This window comes from Pogona vitticeps, chromosome 3 (assembly GCF_051106095.1).
Source record: "Pogona vitticeps strain Pit_001003342236 chromosome 3, PviZW2.1, whole genome shotgun sequence".
Lineage (NCBI taxonomy): Eukaryota > Metazoa > Chordata > Lepidosauria > Squamata > Agamidae > Pogona > Pogona vitticeps.
The window spans coordinates 140,617,906-140,634,955 of NC_135785.1; the positions used below are offsets into that span (position 1 = coordinate 140,617,906).

General features: G+C 43.2%; 1 protein-coding gene and 1 long non-coding RNA gene across 3 annotated transcripts in view; one reads left to right on the forward strand and one right to left on the reverse strand.

The window, feature by feature from the left end:
- Positions 1-17,050, reverse strand: part of KLHL1 (kelch like family member 1) — a 262,467-nt gene that overhangs the window by 130,628 nt on the left and 114,789 nt on the right. The window lies entirely within an intron of this gene.
- LOC144588288 (uncharacterized) lies at positions 6,516-7,088 on the forward strand. Its single transcript, XR_013543784.1, has 2 exons — positions 6,516-6,625; positions 6,970-7,088. It is a non-coding gene; the product is annotated as an uncharacterized LOC144588288 (long non-coding RNA).

Consider the following 17,050-nt stretch of genomic DNA (forward strand, 5'->3'; position numbering starts at 1 on the left):
TCCCTTAAATGTTTTTACTTCATCTTTCCCCCCACTGTGCCTTGATGAAGTGGTGCTCTAATGTGCTGTGGCATCACTACTGTATTAGAGAAAGCTTATCATAAAACAGTTCCACACTGTGAAGAATGCACTTGCTATATTCATTCATTTCAAACAAGCACCTCCAGATAACAGAACCACAAGCAGTGATCTTATGCAGTACTACTGTTTATGGCAAAAATGGGGGTAAGGCCAAAGGGTATCAAAAAAACAAGGATAATCTAAAAACTCTTTTTATATCTAGAACACAAAGGAATAGAATTTTGATAGTCCCTTGCAACCACAACAGAAACAGGCATAATGATAGTTTAGTTACCTAACAGAATGTTGATACCTCTTCTGTCACTAGTCTACAGCTAAACACATTAAAGGTGAACATTCAAAGCAGTTTGTGGCCAGGTATATATTCGAACCATAAAACGAAGCATCCACACCAGAATCAAAGAACATGAGAAACACTGCAGACTAAAACAACCAGAAAAAATCTGCAGTAGCTGAACATGCCCTGAAACAAACTGGACATGAAATTCCATTTCAAAATACTTAAATACTGGACAACACCAGCAATCATTACGTCAGACTGCACAGGGAAGCCATTGAAATCCACAAGCACAAGAACAGTTTCAACAAAGAAGAGAAAAGTATGAAGCTCAACAAAACTTGGCTCCCAGCTATCAAACATACTACGTGCAAATGATCAACAAACTCTATCCACCTACAAGGACAGGGGATCACTACACACAAAAGACTAGCTAATGACACCCATCAACCACAGGAACAGATAATCTCTTCCCCTTAGCACAACAATACACCCACAACAATACATACTAATCACCCATCTACAGGAAAAGACAAAAGCCTATCTCACAGCCATAAATACTGCACTCCCAAGCCAACTACACCAGAGCACCGGTTGCCGTCCTCTGAAGATGTTGGCCACAGAGACTGGCGAAACATCAGGAAGAACAACCTTCAGAACATGGCCAGAGCCCGAAAAACCCAGAACAACTAGTAGATCCCGGCCATGAAAGCCTTCGTGAATATATTCCAAGCTTTATTTGGTTGTCACTTATTTGGTACTTCACAACACATGCTGAGAGTAACATATAGCTTTTCTTCCATTGTTACTTTTTCCCCATGGAGAGTGACGTGTCCAAAGGAAGAATCCTATTCATATTTAAGCTCCTCATGTGGTGAAGGATTCCAGTTTTCTAGAGATCTTGCTCACATGCAGAGCTTTGATGTGAACATGAACCTTCCCTTCAGACACAGCACCTTCCACATAGAGAAAGCAATGATGGAGAAGAGAGGAAGTAAGCTCTTCTCTTTAAATTTGTTCTAAAAAAACAAAGAAGAAACAACTTAATAAGGCTCGGGAATAGGCAATGCCTAGAAATATGAGGGCTTCACTTTATATACTTCACATTGGGGCACTGATCCTATGCCCAAGCCGCTAAGAATTTTCCCCCATTTTAAAGTTTTTTCCCCAAAACTGAAGAAGTCTCCCTATGTGAACTACATAACATTCAAATATAAAAATATAGAAATGGCTGGGGCAATGTGGGCCCAGGAATGCAGGAAGACAATACAGTATATGACAAAACTACCTATGATGCCACTGGAGGGTCTAAGGGGGCCTTTGGAAAAATTTTAAAAAATGGGAATGTGGGTGTAGGGAGTATGTGTGGGCACAGAACAACATTTTGAGCAGCCATTAACTTTGGCTTTGGTGAATTCAACATTTCAAACAGAGGAAGACCAGACAATTACTTTGGACACATTTTACAATCAAACATCCTAACTCAATGGACAGATTTCAGAGATCTGAATCATAAATATAACTTTCTCATGGTCCAGACTGTGCCAACTGAACACCTCTATATCAAATTAAAAAGTGAGCAGTGACAAAATCACAATAATTAATCAATAGTGTGAGCTCATACTTGTTCTTTGCAACTGTGATAAATATGCCAAACAAAAGGCCAAAACAGAAATCTGCAACCATGTGCTGAAGAAAGTAAAGCTCTGAGATCAACACGAGAGTGAAGGGAAAACAGGATGTATGATTAATGTCTATATAATGCTGGCCCAAAAATGTGATAGGGATGTCTTCTTAGTTTTCCCTATAATGGGTGAAATAGCAGCCTCCATCTGGAGTAAACCATTCTGTCATGTGCGTCACCCAGGGCCAATGAAAACTCTGGTGGGCCCTGGGCAATTTTTTTTTGTACGTATATAATAGGAGAGGGGCTTCCTCCTCCTTCCCTCTCCCTTGCCTTCCACTTAAATAGGTCACACAAGATCAGCTGATCCAATGGCACCCACAGCAGCCACAGCCCAGCCTCTGGGCTAGCAGAGAGTAGAGGGTCCCGTGGCTCTTCTCTGGGTGTGGCAGTGGTGGGGCCATGGTGGGCTGTCTGTCAGGATGTGATGCACCTGTCCACCATCCAGCCCCCATGGCTCACGGGCCAGGAGCACCACCTGTGTGCACTGCACAACTGCCCCAGGCTGGCCTCACAGTCCCAACAGTACCCAGCTGGCTGCTGCTGCTGTTCTGGCCATCTCCCCTACAGATAGTGGGCCCTGGGCAAATGCCACTTTGCCCTCTGGAGTCATCATCCTGCAGCCTCTTAGTTATACCATCTGCCAAGAAAGAGCTGGTCACTTCTGGCCTCCCAAGGTAAACATTGACTGTCCTCTGCCCTGGGCATCTCCTTTCTAACTGAATCTTCAGATACTGACTGAAGAGGTGGCTGTTGTAATCAACGCGACTTCAAGTCAAAGAAAACCTGGTAAAGCAATCACTTCCTCATGCCTATCTATTCCTCCTGACCAATTTGGCATGCTTCAATAAAGGCAATTAATGGGATTGCTAGGCCAGATCTGGTTTCCCATTTGCACTTTCTGTGTATAAACTAATCCCTAGGGTGAATCACATCTTACTAAGTACTTTGCTGAAATGAGGGGGACACTGACTGCTGGCATATTAGTTGCCTGTTCCCCTCTATCGGTGGATACCACCCTCTACCCTAAACACTACAATGTTTTAGGAGTAGATATCAGTAAAGACCACTTTGCCCTTTTCTATATCTGATCTCCACTCCCTTCTACCCCAGACTGATATTCTTAGGTACTATTATCATCTTTTTGTACACTGCCTTCCTTTCTTATTTCTATAAGGAGTAGGCCTGCTGTCTCCCCTCACTGACACAAACCTTCCTTCTTGTTAGAAATGGGATTTAGGCTGTTCTCTCTTACAAGTAACTTTCTCAATAAAGCTAGTTTTTAATTTTATTTTTAATAAATTTATATATTTTGTGCATATTAGGAATGTGCACTAATACCAAAATTTGGATTTGAAATTCAGATTTGGTATTATAGTCCTTCAGATTTAGAATTTGGCATTTTAAAAATTTGGAATTTCTTGATATCTGGAAATCCATTACACTCAATATAAATATGAGTTATTTCCCCCTTTAAAAACACACAAATAAGCAAAATATTTTGTATAGAATTTACTTGTGTAAATTGAAGCTTTACCTCTGAAGCCTTACCTCTGAAAGCTTCTCAATCACTGTGCCGAACAAAAAGAGCACATACCACCAGCTGGCAGTGCCTAGGTATTATGCAATGACTGTAATTGGGATGCTGGTTGAACCTTGAACAATGGGAATGCCAGCAGGACATGTCAACAGCATTAGGGAAGCAGAGGATAAATAACTGAGAAGTGGGCAAATACTCTTGGCAGCAATGGCAGGCAGACTGGAGCAGCAGATAGCTTCTGGTAGGTGGGAACTTTGTAGACAGCACAGTTGAGTAAGTGAGAACAATCTTCAGTGACTTTAGGCAAATCGAGCAGTGGTAGGAAAGTAGGTTTTTCTGCAGATTCAGGTTCCAGGCACAAGCAGTGTAGAGAGACAATGTCTCTTGCCTGGAAGTACACTCTCTTACTGGGCACATTAGTTGGTGGGCAAGAAAGTAGTCCCACTACCACTTGGACAAAACCTCCCCAGACTCCTTTTCAGTCCAGTAAGACAAGGGATCAGGCTCTCTTGGCTTGTATGGCTCCTGCACGTACACCCCACCTGTGCCTCTGCCACGTCCTTCCTCTGGTATGCCTGTCAGCACTGTATCCAAGAAAGCTTGCCCAGTTGTTTCAGGGGTGAGAGACTCAGACTCTAGAATACAACTGCTGGTACTGCTTTTGGGGTGCTATGAACATTGCTAGTTTCTTCCTGCTTTGTTTGACTCCTCAGTGCTAGCTGGACCTTCTTCAGTAGCTGCTGCTGAATGTGAAGGAAAGTTGGCTGGTATCACGTCTCTCTTGCTCCTGCTTAATATCCAATGTTCCTGTTTAATTTGGGGGTCCAAGAGTGTTGCTAAAATGTATTCCTGCATCTTCCACAAGGAAGCAAATCTGGAGTGGAGCAGGTCCTTTGGATTCCTGGCCAGGGTCACCAATTAAAATTGATGTTCTCTCACTATAGAATCCCATATCCACCTAGACTATCCCAGATTCTGCACTTCATCATGTCAACCAAGCCCTGGAGTTTTGGGGTCACCTTGTTAAGGACAGCTCTCTCCCCACTAGGGACCTGTGTTGCACTCCCAAAGCTTCAGAGGACATAGACCACTTAACCCACAATGTCTCACTCCTTTCTGCCAAGAGGAACAACCACACAAAGAGAAGTTTCCAGGGTCAAATCATGGACTGCCCTTTGCTCCCCCAGGACTCTTTCAAGCAGGTAGAAAGTGGACTTCCATCACATTGCCACATCCAGGATTAGGTGGCATAGTGGAAATCCCATTTTTATTTGGATACACTTTGACAGCTCACTTACCTAGATACTATGCTGAAAATGCCCCACCATCTTTCTAGCCCTTTCAATTATATTAGGTATGCATGTATCTTCCATACCCTGCAAAGTACCCCAAACTACCAGTTTGAGAATGTGGGAAATACACCACACCCCTTTCATCTGCACAGCTTTCAGTGCTGTCACCACATTTGCTCCATCGTCTGTGAAAAACAGACCTTGCCTTTCTGTAGCTTTATTCCACTACTGCAGCATGTCTCTCATAGCCTCTTGAATGTCATGAGGTGTGTGGCTGTCCTCCATCACAGACACATTCAACATGGCCCACCTGTATCCTACCCTGGGACATTGCCTGATGTCTCTACTTCCCAGAGTCCTATCAGAGAGAAATAGACATGCTTTGCACTCTGACTGCTCCAGATGTCGCTTGTCAAATGGATCTTGGTCAACTAATGCTGTACCAATTGCCTGGCACTCTAATAGTAATCTGGTACCACCCTGCAGCTAAGGGTCTTCCAGGATATAGTTGGGTACCAGTTCCACCACAAACCTATGGAAATCAGCATTTTCCACCAGAGAAAATAACTCATCATTCCAGCCTATCACATTCCCTAGGTGACAAGTAATGCTGGCATGTTTACTTTTGCAGAAGGCCTTTTCATTCAATCCTCCCAGCTCCTCTAGGGGAGATTGGAACTTCTTCTTGAGATGTGGTTCCAGCATTTGCTGCCTTTCATCTCTTACTATTTGTCCACCTACCTCCCACCTTCTCTGGACTGATGGCTCAACCTCTGCTCTGTTGACTCTTATCTTCCACAATAAGGAAGTCATTTGCCCCCCATAGTGCTCACTTCATTTGCCTGCAGCAGTGTCCTGTGCTGAGTCTTTATAGGGCAGAGCATACTACTGCTGAATAGGTGGCCCACTGCCCAAAGCTGAACACTATCTTGCAGTGTATGTACTCAGTCGTGTGAGTACCTGTTGCACACTGCTGAAAATGCTTCCCAATTATTGACTTCTTGGGAGCTCAAGTTTCTGACTGCATGTTCCTAATGGGGATTGCTAACTATAGTAAAACAACAATATATAATAAGATGTAGAGAATGTGAACGAGGGTTCAGAAAAGGACACTGAGAAAACTGCTATTGATCAGACTTGTACCAGAGCATATCCTAACAGCAAACACCCACGGGATTCATAAGCAGCTATGTCTGCCTTTCAACTGGAAATAATGAATGTGAAGAAATACCTTCTGGTGTCTGGATCCGCTTCTAATATTTCAATGGCACAGACATCATTTACAGTTTTTGCTCTCTACCAGCCCTCCTCCCTTGGGAAACCCATAGAAACCCCAATCATGAGACACTGTGTTATCTGCACGCGCTATCCTTGGAGCCAGAGTGTCGTTAAGTTTCATTTCTCACTCCACGATGCCTGAGAAATAGGTTTCTTTTCATTTTTTTCCTTTTGCTTTCTAATAAGAGCAACTGGTACTCCAAATACTAGGAATTATTATTGTAGATATTTGGAATTATTAAACATAGGTTCAGATACATTTGAAATTAGAAGATGGTGATGGGAAGAAAGAAGGAAGGACAAACAGCTGGGAGAGATGCAATTGAGATACAACTTTGGGGAGGAAAGAAATATCCATGGATAACTTCACTTTGTCTGAAAAAAACTGTAAATAAGGATAGTCATAACATCAGGCTGCTAAATCACTAGCTCACCGAGCTGAAGTGATAGCAACAAGGAAAACTGTTTTAAAGGTAAATAGTCATAAATCAGCTGAAACTAAAGGTTCAAAAGGAGCTTTAGTAAGTTATTGTAGTACAAGCGTTAATGACCATTTTAGGGAAAGTGGACGAGTATCTGGGTACATATGAAATAGACCTTTAAGAAAATGTTTTAATTTTGGATGTTTAAAAAATAAGCTGGTGGAGAGTTGGGAGGCTGATAAGAATATGGCAGAGAGGTAAACTCTTAATGAAGAGATGGAAAAGCTGCTAGACTTAAGATGAAGCAAGAAATGCAGAACAGTGGCAAGTAATGGATTGATAGAAGGCAATGAGGAAGCTTCAGTGAAAGATTTAAATTTCTTCCATTTATGCAGGTAAGCCTTCTTAGTGGAAGGTTTTTTTGCTTGATGGAGGACATCCATCAGCAAGGCAGAATCCTCCATGCTGCCAGGTGCAGAACAGGTAAGTCTGTGTGGAGTACTTGGGAGTTGTTCTGCGTGAGGAGGTGTGGCAGGAGAGGGAGGTGGTGAATGTCTGATGAGAGATTGTGAAATACTGGGAACCAGGGTTTTCTCAGCCACCAAGGGGCTATAACGATGGCATCGGGTTTGTCTTGTTGTAGGCAAAATACAACCTTGTGGAGGAGTGGGAATGATGGAAAAAGGTAAATGAGGGTCTTAGGCCATTGGCAAAGGAATGCATCGCCTTGGGAGTGCTTGCCAATGCTGGCTCGGGAACAGTACCTTTTGCAGAGTAAAGGGAGAACTGATTCGAGGGTACCCAATTGGAATTTTGTGGTAATGATGCGTTTAGTTCTCATAGGTCTAAGATGGGGCGAATATCTCCATCTGTTTTGGGGACGGTGAAATAGCAAGAGAAAAACCCTTTGTTGTGTTGGCATACGGGTTGTGTGGCATCATTGAGAAGTATATTTTTTATTTCTTCCTGTAGGGTTTGTGATGGTGGAGTGATGATGTGTGTCACTGGAAGAAGTTCGAAGAAATGGATGCGGTAACTGTTTCAGATGATGGACAGTACCCAGGCATCCATAGTGATGGATTCCCAGACAGGTAGGTGTTTCCAGAGGGCAGGATGGGTGCACTCATTTGCGATCTCAGTCAGGGGAGCATCAAACATGATGTTTGGGTTTGCAATCGTTTCACCTAGTAATGGGCTGTTGCCGAGGTTTGGTTCTTTGCTTTTTGAAGTAGGGTGTATAAGATGTTTATCTTGGGGGTCATATCAGAACTTCTGATAAGACTTGTATGGTTGTCTCCATTGATCATCAGTTTCAGCATTAAAGAGGCGTGCTCCATTGAAGGAAAGGCATGGGCATCTTCAGCCAGGCCAGCTGTTCTTAGCCAAAAAAAGAGTTGTAGGGCTACTGAAATGGCCATGGACTTTGCTGTGGCATCTACAGTGTGTCTAGCAGAGAGCATCTGTTGCTTGGCAATGGAAAGGCCCTCTTATTGGAAGGTCTGGACAAGCATCTCTTTATCTTCTGGAAAAGATTCAACAAGGTGGACATGTTGTCCCAAAGGAAGTGTTGATATGCACCCATGGCTCCCTGATAATTAGCAACTCACATGATGAAAGCTGCTGATGAATAAAGTCATCTGCCCATGGAATCGATCCGTCTACTGTCTTTATTTGGTAGTATGAGAGTCTGTCGATGTCTGGATCTGGATTGTGAGGCTTTGACAAATATAGAGCTTGGAGCTGGTTGTTTTTGAAGGAATAGAGCTCCTGGGTCATGGACTCTGTAGGTTATCAATTCGTTTTGACATCATATGGGAAGAAGCTGTTCCCCCCCCCCCCCACCAGGATCATTGAGTGGTGCTAAGTAGGGAAAGTAGCATTGAAATAGTACTGGAGTAGTTGTATCTTCAGAAATAAGGTTGTATAGATGATCAGCTGCTTCTGTCAAAGGGCGGTGGATTTGGAGATTAAGAGACTTGGATTTGGAGATCAAGAGACTTGGCCACATGGATCATAAGTTGGGCATAAGTTTGGAAATCTGCCAGAGATGGTGGATCAGCATCGACAAGATTGGATTCTGGTGACATAAATAATACCAACAGCATCTGAGGTCTGGACCCATGATCGGAATATACGGGGTCATGTCAGTGATTGGGAACGGGGTTGATGAGAGGGGATTCCATCATCATCAGAAGGTGAGCCAATAGAAATTGTTTCCCAAGTTTGTTGAGGCTGCTGAGAAATGACTGCAAGCCTAAATTTATGTTGTTTGGGTCTTTTAGGTGGAGAAGGCTTCAGTGAACATTTGGCGTTTAGCGGAGGGTTTTGATATCAAGAGTTCTGTATCGAGCAGTTCAATTTGTGAGTTTTGGAGGTTTCGGATGAGGTGGATGGAGCATCAGAGTGAGATGGTGTGGTTGATGGATACTGTTTCGAGGCTTCTGAAATAGCCTTTTTCATTGCCTTGGTCTGAGATGTGGCCTTACAAGGAGGTTGTAAACCAATTTTAGTTGGTTGAAGGGATTGTTCCCAAAGACGAAGTTTCAACCTCGAGAGGTGGGGTGTTTCTCTGAAAGCTGTTCTCTCCCACTCTCCAGAGCCAATTAATTATCATCTGAAGTATGGCTATAAGTCATGATCCAACAGAGAACTTCCAAGATCTACTGATTTCAACAGAGGAAATTTAAAGAGAATTCTCATATATGTTTCAATCAGGAGTAAATCCCACTATGTCCAGTTGACTTTCTCCCTTGCATGTGTGTACAGGATTGAGACCATACACCTATATAATCTATCCCACTGAAGTAAATCAAATGTAAAATTATCAGTTTACTAAATTAGCTATTTCTGTTTTGTAATGTTTACCTTCTGCATCTGACATTTTTAACTGTCTTCTCCTGGTGGATCCTCACCTTTCTAAACCTCTTGGAAAGGGTATTTTATTCACTTTATGATGTGTGCATTTTGCCTTTTTCACAGCATTTATCTCCCTCTCTCTTCTTGCTTTATGTGAGAGGCTCACCTGTTTCCTTTCATTTACTCTGCTGCTTTTGACAGTATCTGCTTTTCAGTTTCTGCACCAAATCATATTTCAAGTTCAATACATACATTTTATTAGGTGGAAAATTCAATGCATACTGAACAATCTGTGACAGGATCCAGGTGTGAGAAAGTAGCATTGACACTGCTACATTCATATTGTGAACTGCTATATTTGCTCTTGTACTCAGGAAGGGTCTAACTTTAAAGACTCCTATGAACTGTTCTTCAGCAGGATGCAGTATAAAAGGAGCCACATGCTTCCTTTCACTCACAGCAGTCTGCTTTTAATAGTCTCTCTATCAACACTCTTCACATTAGTTACCAGCTACTCTGTTGTGGGTTCCATGCTGGAATCTACACTGAGGAGAGCTCACTACTACTTGTCTGTACTTTCAGATGACAGGAAAGATTCCTATAGCTGCAAGTGCATTTTATTAGAGCTTTTAAACATGATCAAACTAAGCATACTCCAACTCCACTGCATTTGTTGTGGGATAGTCCATCATGCTCTGGTTCAACAGCAAATATGGCATTTGCCTTTACATATCACTGACAGAATTGGACAACACTGCTGCCGGGAATGTCACAATGGAATAGACTCAAGGAGTCACTGTGCTGCCTTAGCCTTTTGAAAATTGTATTTGTACTTCAGCATAGAAAACAGAAGTGCAATGTACTGAACATAAAACCTCTGAAATGTTCACAAAATGGTAGGGTAGTAAGAACAAAAAAGTTTTCTTCTCTTTTAATATATTTTCTCTTTTTCCCTTCTTCTTTAAGAACTGGAAGGAGATACATAGTATAGAGCAATGACTTGTATACTTTTGATTTCTCATACACTCCCTTGTCCAGGGCTTTTGGAAGTTTCGTGCATCAATTCAGCTGTAATGCAGGAAATTACAAAATTTCTGAAGAAAATATTACTGTTCATAAGCTGGTGGGGTAGGGAATAATTGCTGTTTGGGAACTTCTCGTTCTATGACACACATGCCCTGATTATATAGTACTCTCCTGAAGGGGCAAGCAAGGCTATGTTACTAGCCTCATTCCAGATGATGCATCCCTGGCCCATCCCCAACATCCATCTGTTAAGTATAGACATGAAAAAACCTAGGCCACTATGCAGATGGAGTTTTGTAGGAGTGCCAGGCTGAAGTCAATGCACATAAGATTCCCTGTTGCAGGTATCCACATGCAACACATGGACATCTGGGCCAGGGTGATGCAGCTCTGCAATACTGAACAATCACAAATAGAGACTCCTTCATGAGACCATTGAGAAGTGCAGCATAGTAGCCCTATTTAGTTGATTGTGGAGATCACATGAAATGAGAGGACCATTCCAGCCACAGATCACTTCCCCACTCTGTCACCACTTTAATCATGGAAAAGAGACAGCCTGAAGAAGGGCATGCTACAGTATCCATGTAGACTCTCCACATGAGTCATACTGGTGCACTGCTAACTCCCCTTGCAGAACTTACAGAGACACTGCAGGTTTTTATTTTAAATACATTGTCAACTGTTTGGGCTGCTGGTGAGCACTTCAGCAGTGCGGGCCACCATTATCCCATTCCTGGGATAATGCAAGACAAGCTAGTCTCGCAAGAGCAGTTTGAGAATACTGGGGGGAGGAGCATATTTAAAGAAGAGCTCCTCCTACCTTCGGCCTCTTTCTTCTTGGCATCCAGAGAGGAAGGGCAGAGCGGTTTGAGCTGCAATCTGTGCTGCGCCACGCTAGTCGCCATTTTTCAGCGGTCACCATTTTGGACAGGGGTTTGCATCGGTGCCCCCCCTACGGTTTGCTGTTCAGCTTTGGCTCGTGCTTACTGGGCCGATTGCCAGACAGGATTCAATTCATTTGAATTAAAAAGAAAAAAAGGGGGGAGACAAAGGAAGAGGTTTGGGGTAGCAGATGGGAGGTCTGTGTGGCCGTTAGGCTGGGTGGGCATACTGCTGGGCCCATAGATCTACCGAATATTTATTTATTATTTATTTATTTATTCCATTTATACCCCGCCTATCTGTTCATTGCAAACACTCTAGGAGGCTTATAACATAACAATATGAATTAAATAAAGTTTTAGGAGGATTTTAGTAGGGGTTGCTCTGTAAAAAAGAAGAAAAGAAGAGAACAGACAAACTCTGGCAGTGTAGGGCATGCGTGCCCCCATCCAACACATACATTCCTACCCTCTCCACCCCCTTATCTCACCCGGGGTGGTAGATATTGTCTACTTAAGGGACCTTAAGAATTAGCATCATCCTTAATTGGGTTGGGTAAATTTATAGAATTTATTGGAGGGGATGCTCATACATAAACAAACAAACAAACAAACAAACAAACAAACAAATAAAGGAAAGTGGTGTGCTGCTTATATAGCACCCCATAGTTCTTTAAGCACTCTCTGGGTGGTTTACAAGTTAATTGTGCAGGCTACACATTGCTCCCCAGCAAGCTGAGTACTCATTTTACCAACCTCAGAAGGATAGAAGGCTGAGTCAACCTTGAGCCAACTACCTGGGATTGAACCCCAGGTTGTGAGCACAGTTTTTGGCTGCAGTACAGCAGTTTAACCACTGTGCCATGAGGCTCTTCTAAATAAATAAATTAAAACCCCAATTCATCTATTGACATTAATTTAGTTGGTTAAAGTGCACTGCAGGTGTTTGATAGTACTTAATTCATTTGTAATAAGTCTAAAAAATTCATACTGAGTTCACAGAATTGTGGCTTATTCTCAATTCGCACTTCTTAGGCAGTACTATAGCATTACAATTTAATTGATTGGTGCATAGAATTATAGTAGTACTCAAGCTTGTATCAAAATATCAACTCAGTTTTGCTTAGGCAGTAATTTGAAGGACTGCCCAGTAGAGAGCTCCATAGACATACACAGGTGTGCACACACAAAAAAGTTAATTAATTAATTAAATTTGTTAATTCTAAAGAAAGGGACATTTACTACAATTATAGCTAATAGTAGGTGATACATAGTCAAGAATCAATTGGAAGGGTGAATTCAGGAATAAAGATGGCTTCTAAAAAGGGGCAGGGGAATTAAAAAGGGGAAACAGACGGTGAAGAAGCGCACAGCTTCCCAACTCTCCCCTCCTCAATCATCTTCAGATGAAGAACCATGGCCCATGGCCCATATGGCAGCAGTTGCACGATAAAATCACAGGACTGGAAGCAGAAAGGGCAGCTAGTCAGGCTTTGCCAGTCAGTGCACCAGAAAGGTATCATTCAGCCAGGGAATCTAAGAGCCACAGGAAGGCTAAGCTCAAGGGTCTTGCTGAGGATTTACTATCTCGCTTCTCTGCTTTAGAAGGGGGTCACAAGGCTGGACGTCAGTCTAGAAAGGCGGCTGGGTCTTCAGCAACTACACCACAGTGCAAGGGCAAGGAGGAAGAGCAAGGCTGGGCCCCATCACAAAAGGATCAGCCAGCAACTCAGAGGCAGAGCTGCCAGGACAAAGGGGACACAGCCATTTGCATGGAGGATGTCGACCCGACTACCTCAGATGTAGTGCTTGAGTTAGAGAATGCACCTAACGCAGTCACTCCTTTCACAGCCTGGCGGTGGCCAGGCAATGGTCAGTTTACTACACCATCACACACATCACATGACACATTAGGAGCTAGGGTATGGGTACACAGTGGCCTAGTACCAGTACTCCGTTATGTAATTGGGCTTCTCCATATATGCCTGCCCCCTTACCAATGTATTTAGGTTCAACACCGGGTGTAGGTGTCTGGCCATACCCGTCTTGCCCTGATATGGGATAGAACACCATTCTCTTGAAGACCATGCCTTTTGGGACCACGCTATGCCTTTGGGTGACCATCTCACCCTGGCAACGAAGGAAAAAAATTGAAAAGGACATTATGTAGACCTTTTTGAGTTACTTAATAGAAAAGTGGATAAGAAGGACATTAACAAGAATGATGAGTGGGAAAAGGAAAAACGTAGAAGGCATAGGCCAGACAGGACTTGGGCTAATTGGTTAGCGGGCTTTTTGATCTATGCGGGAGTGATTGTTTGAGCTCATCCTTGAAGAGCTCAGGTTTTGTTACAGTATCTGGACTTGATCTATAGGGCGTACTTGGACTTTGCGGGGCAGGCCTGATTGACATACTATGAATTGTTCCATATGCACAATGCAATTCATTCAACCCTTTGGTGGGAGAAGCCGCTGCCCGGCCTGTGGTTGCAGGTTATGATGCCCACCAGACCCAAAACTGGAAAGATGTTTGATAGTGGCCACCTTATTCAGAAACCAGGCCTTAATTTGAGTTCCCATTCGGGCACAGGGAAAGTGGCTCAACCCTGCTTGCTTTGCTGGGACTACAATGCTAAGGGCACGTGATCACAGAAAGGATGTCTTTTCTGGCATGAATGTTCAGTCTGCAGGGGTCAGCACCCCAGTATGGCCTGTTTCACTGCACGGGCACAGAGAAATGCTAATTAGGATTCTGGAGGTCCCAAAATGCCGCCCAGGGTGGCAGTCCCCCTCGCAAAGGGCTTGAACCCAATTAGATTGGAGGTATTGGAGGACTGGTTAGCAGGATACCCAAGGCCAGCAGATGCACAGTATTTAGTTCTCAGTTTGGTTTTAGAATACTGGTGGTGGGTGAGCATAAGGCATTTTTTGCAAAAAAAAAAAAATTAAAGTCAGTAAGGGGTATGGAACATATTGTGCACAAAAAAGAAGTGTCTGAAGGTGGGGTTTTAGGGCCTTTCTTATATCCCCCTTTAGAGAACCTTTGTCATGACTGCAGCCGAAGATCCAGAACCTGAGGGGTTAACTGTAGCTGAGGAGAATGCTGAGCGATTAGAAACACAAACAGCTGAATCACCTCCAGATTCTCCTCTCCCAGTAGACAGGCTGAGGGCCAGGCTGAGGGGAAGACTTACAGTTGTGTTCAAAATTATTCAACCCCCACTGAAATTGAATGTTTTGGCCATTTTGACATTGATTTTGATCATTCAGTCATCTTGCTTACATTTACATGAAAGAGGCACTTGTAGGTCAGAGAAATATAACCTTAAGTTTATAATGAAATAACCACAAATGTCTTTTCTGTGCTCACATCATTATTAGTTTTTATTCAACCCCCAAGTGACATTCAATCTTAGTACTTAGTACAACATCCTTTTACAGTTATAACAGCTTTTAAACGTGAAGCATAGCTTGACACAAGTGTCTTGCAGCGATCTACGGGTATCTTCGCCCATTCTTCATGGGCAAAAGCCTCCAGTTCAGTCAAATTCTTAGGCTTGCGCACTGCAACTGCTTTCTTTAAGTCCCACCAGAGGTTCTCAATCGGATTTAAGTCTGGTGACTGCGATGGCCACTCCAAAATGTTCCAGCCTTTCCTCTGCAACCATGCTCTAGTGGACTTGGAGGTATGCTTGGGATCATTGTCCTGTTGAAAGGTCCAACGTCTCCCAAGCCTCAGGTGTGTGACGGACTGCATCACATTTTCATCCAATATCTCCTGGTACTGAAGAGAATTCATGGTACCTTGTACACGCTGAAGCTTCCCTGTACCTGCAGAAGCAAAACAGCCCCAAAGCATTATTGACCCTCCGCCATGCTTCACAGTAGGCAAGGTGTTCTTTTCGTCATATGCCTTGTTCTTCCTCCTCCAAACATAGCGTTGATCCATGGGCCCAAACAGTTCTAATTTTGTTTCATCAGTCCACAGAACACTATCCCACAACTTTTGTGGTTTGCCCACATGACTTTTGGCATACTGCAGTCGACTCTTCTTATTCTTGGGAGACAGCAAGGGAGTGCGCCTGGGGGTTCTGGCATGGAGACCTTCATTACGCAGTGTGCGCCTTATTGTCTGAGCTGAAACGTCTATACCCACATCTGACAAATCTTTTTTCAGTTCCTCAGCAGTCATACGGGGACTTTTCACCACTCTACACTTTAGGTAGCGCACAGCAGTCGAAGTCAGCATCTTCTTTCTTCCACGACCAGGTAGCATTTCAACAGTGCCCTTTGCCTTGAATTTGTGAATGATGCTTCCTATGGTGTCTCTTGGTATGTTTAACTTCTTTGCAATCTTCTTATAGTCATTGCCCTTCCTGTGAAGACAAATCACCTCTTCTCTTGTCTTCCTGGACCATTCTCTTGACTTCACCATGTTTGTAACCACACCAGTAAATGTCTAGAAGGAGCTGAGTATCACAGTCATTTTAAAGCTGCCTAATTGGTGCTTATTATGCTTGATTGGTGCTCGGTGACATCCACAGGTGTTTTCAATACCTGATAGAAAACACCTGAATGAACCTCTCTTCTTCAGAGTGGTAGTCTTTAAGGGGTTGAATAATTGTGGCAATGAAGAAACCACAAAAGAAACATTTACTACTGTATTACATAAACAATTGATGTTATTTTAGTTGCATTTGGTTCTTTAAAACGTCCTTGTAGGATTTCATTCTGAATACAATTCCAAATGTACACTATAGTCCCTAAACCCCTTTACAGCATTGGGGGTTGAATAATTTTGAACACAACTATATGACGAAAAGGTCAGAGGATCACCTGAAGGCTGCCCGCAGAAACATCCGATCAACTAGTCCTCAGTTCTGACAGAATGAAAAGGCTTCCAGCAGTTCAAGGACAGTTTTTTACTATATAAGCAGCTCACAGATGGCTGGAAGTCCGTGGAAGCAATGTCAAATCTCTGGCTCACATCCACGCTCCTGACTACCTTGAACCTTGTTCTTTGGACCCTTGGCTTTGGACTCTGACCCTGGACTATGTTGTGTGTTTTGGCTTTGGAGTCTGACTCTGGACTATGTTGTGTGAGTTGACTTTGATATTTGGATATCGGCTCTGCATTCTCTGAACTTCGGACATAGGAGTGGCTTATCGGACTCTGCTGTTGTAACCCCTGGGAACGTGACAACTTTAGGGTATCACCCCTGGGTGTTATACCCAAGAAGAAGAGCGGTGACTATAGGCTCATTCATCATCTTACTCTGAAGGGGATTCGGTGAATGATGCCATCCCGCAGAAACTCTATACTGAATGCGATACCTCTTTTGATGAGGTGGTGCGTATGGTGCGTAGATGTGGATTTGGGGCGGAACTGGCAAAATGCTACATTAAATCAGTGTTTTGCATTTTTCCAGTCCACCCTTTAGACTTTGACCTCCTAGGCTTCTATTTTCAGGGTTATTACTTATATTGATAGAGCCCTGCCAATGGGTTGTTCTGTTTCCTGTGCTGCATTTAAGCAATTTAGTTCATTTTTGCAATGGGAGCTCAGATGTAGGGTAGGTTGCAGAAGCACCACCCATTATTTGGATGACTACCTTTTTTGTGTTGCAGCTAATATGGAGTAGTGTAAACTCATCTTGGAGTCATTTCAGTCATTGGCCAGGGAATTGGGAGTGCCGTTAGCCAAAGAGAA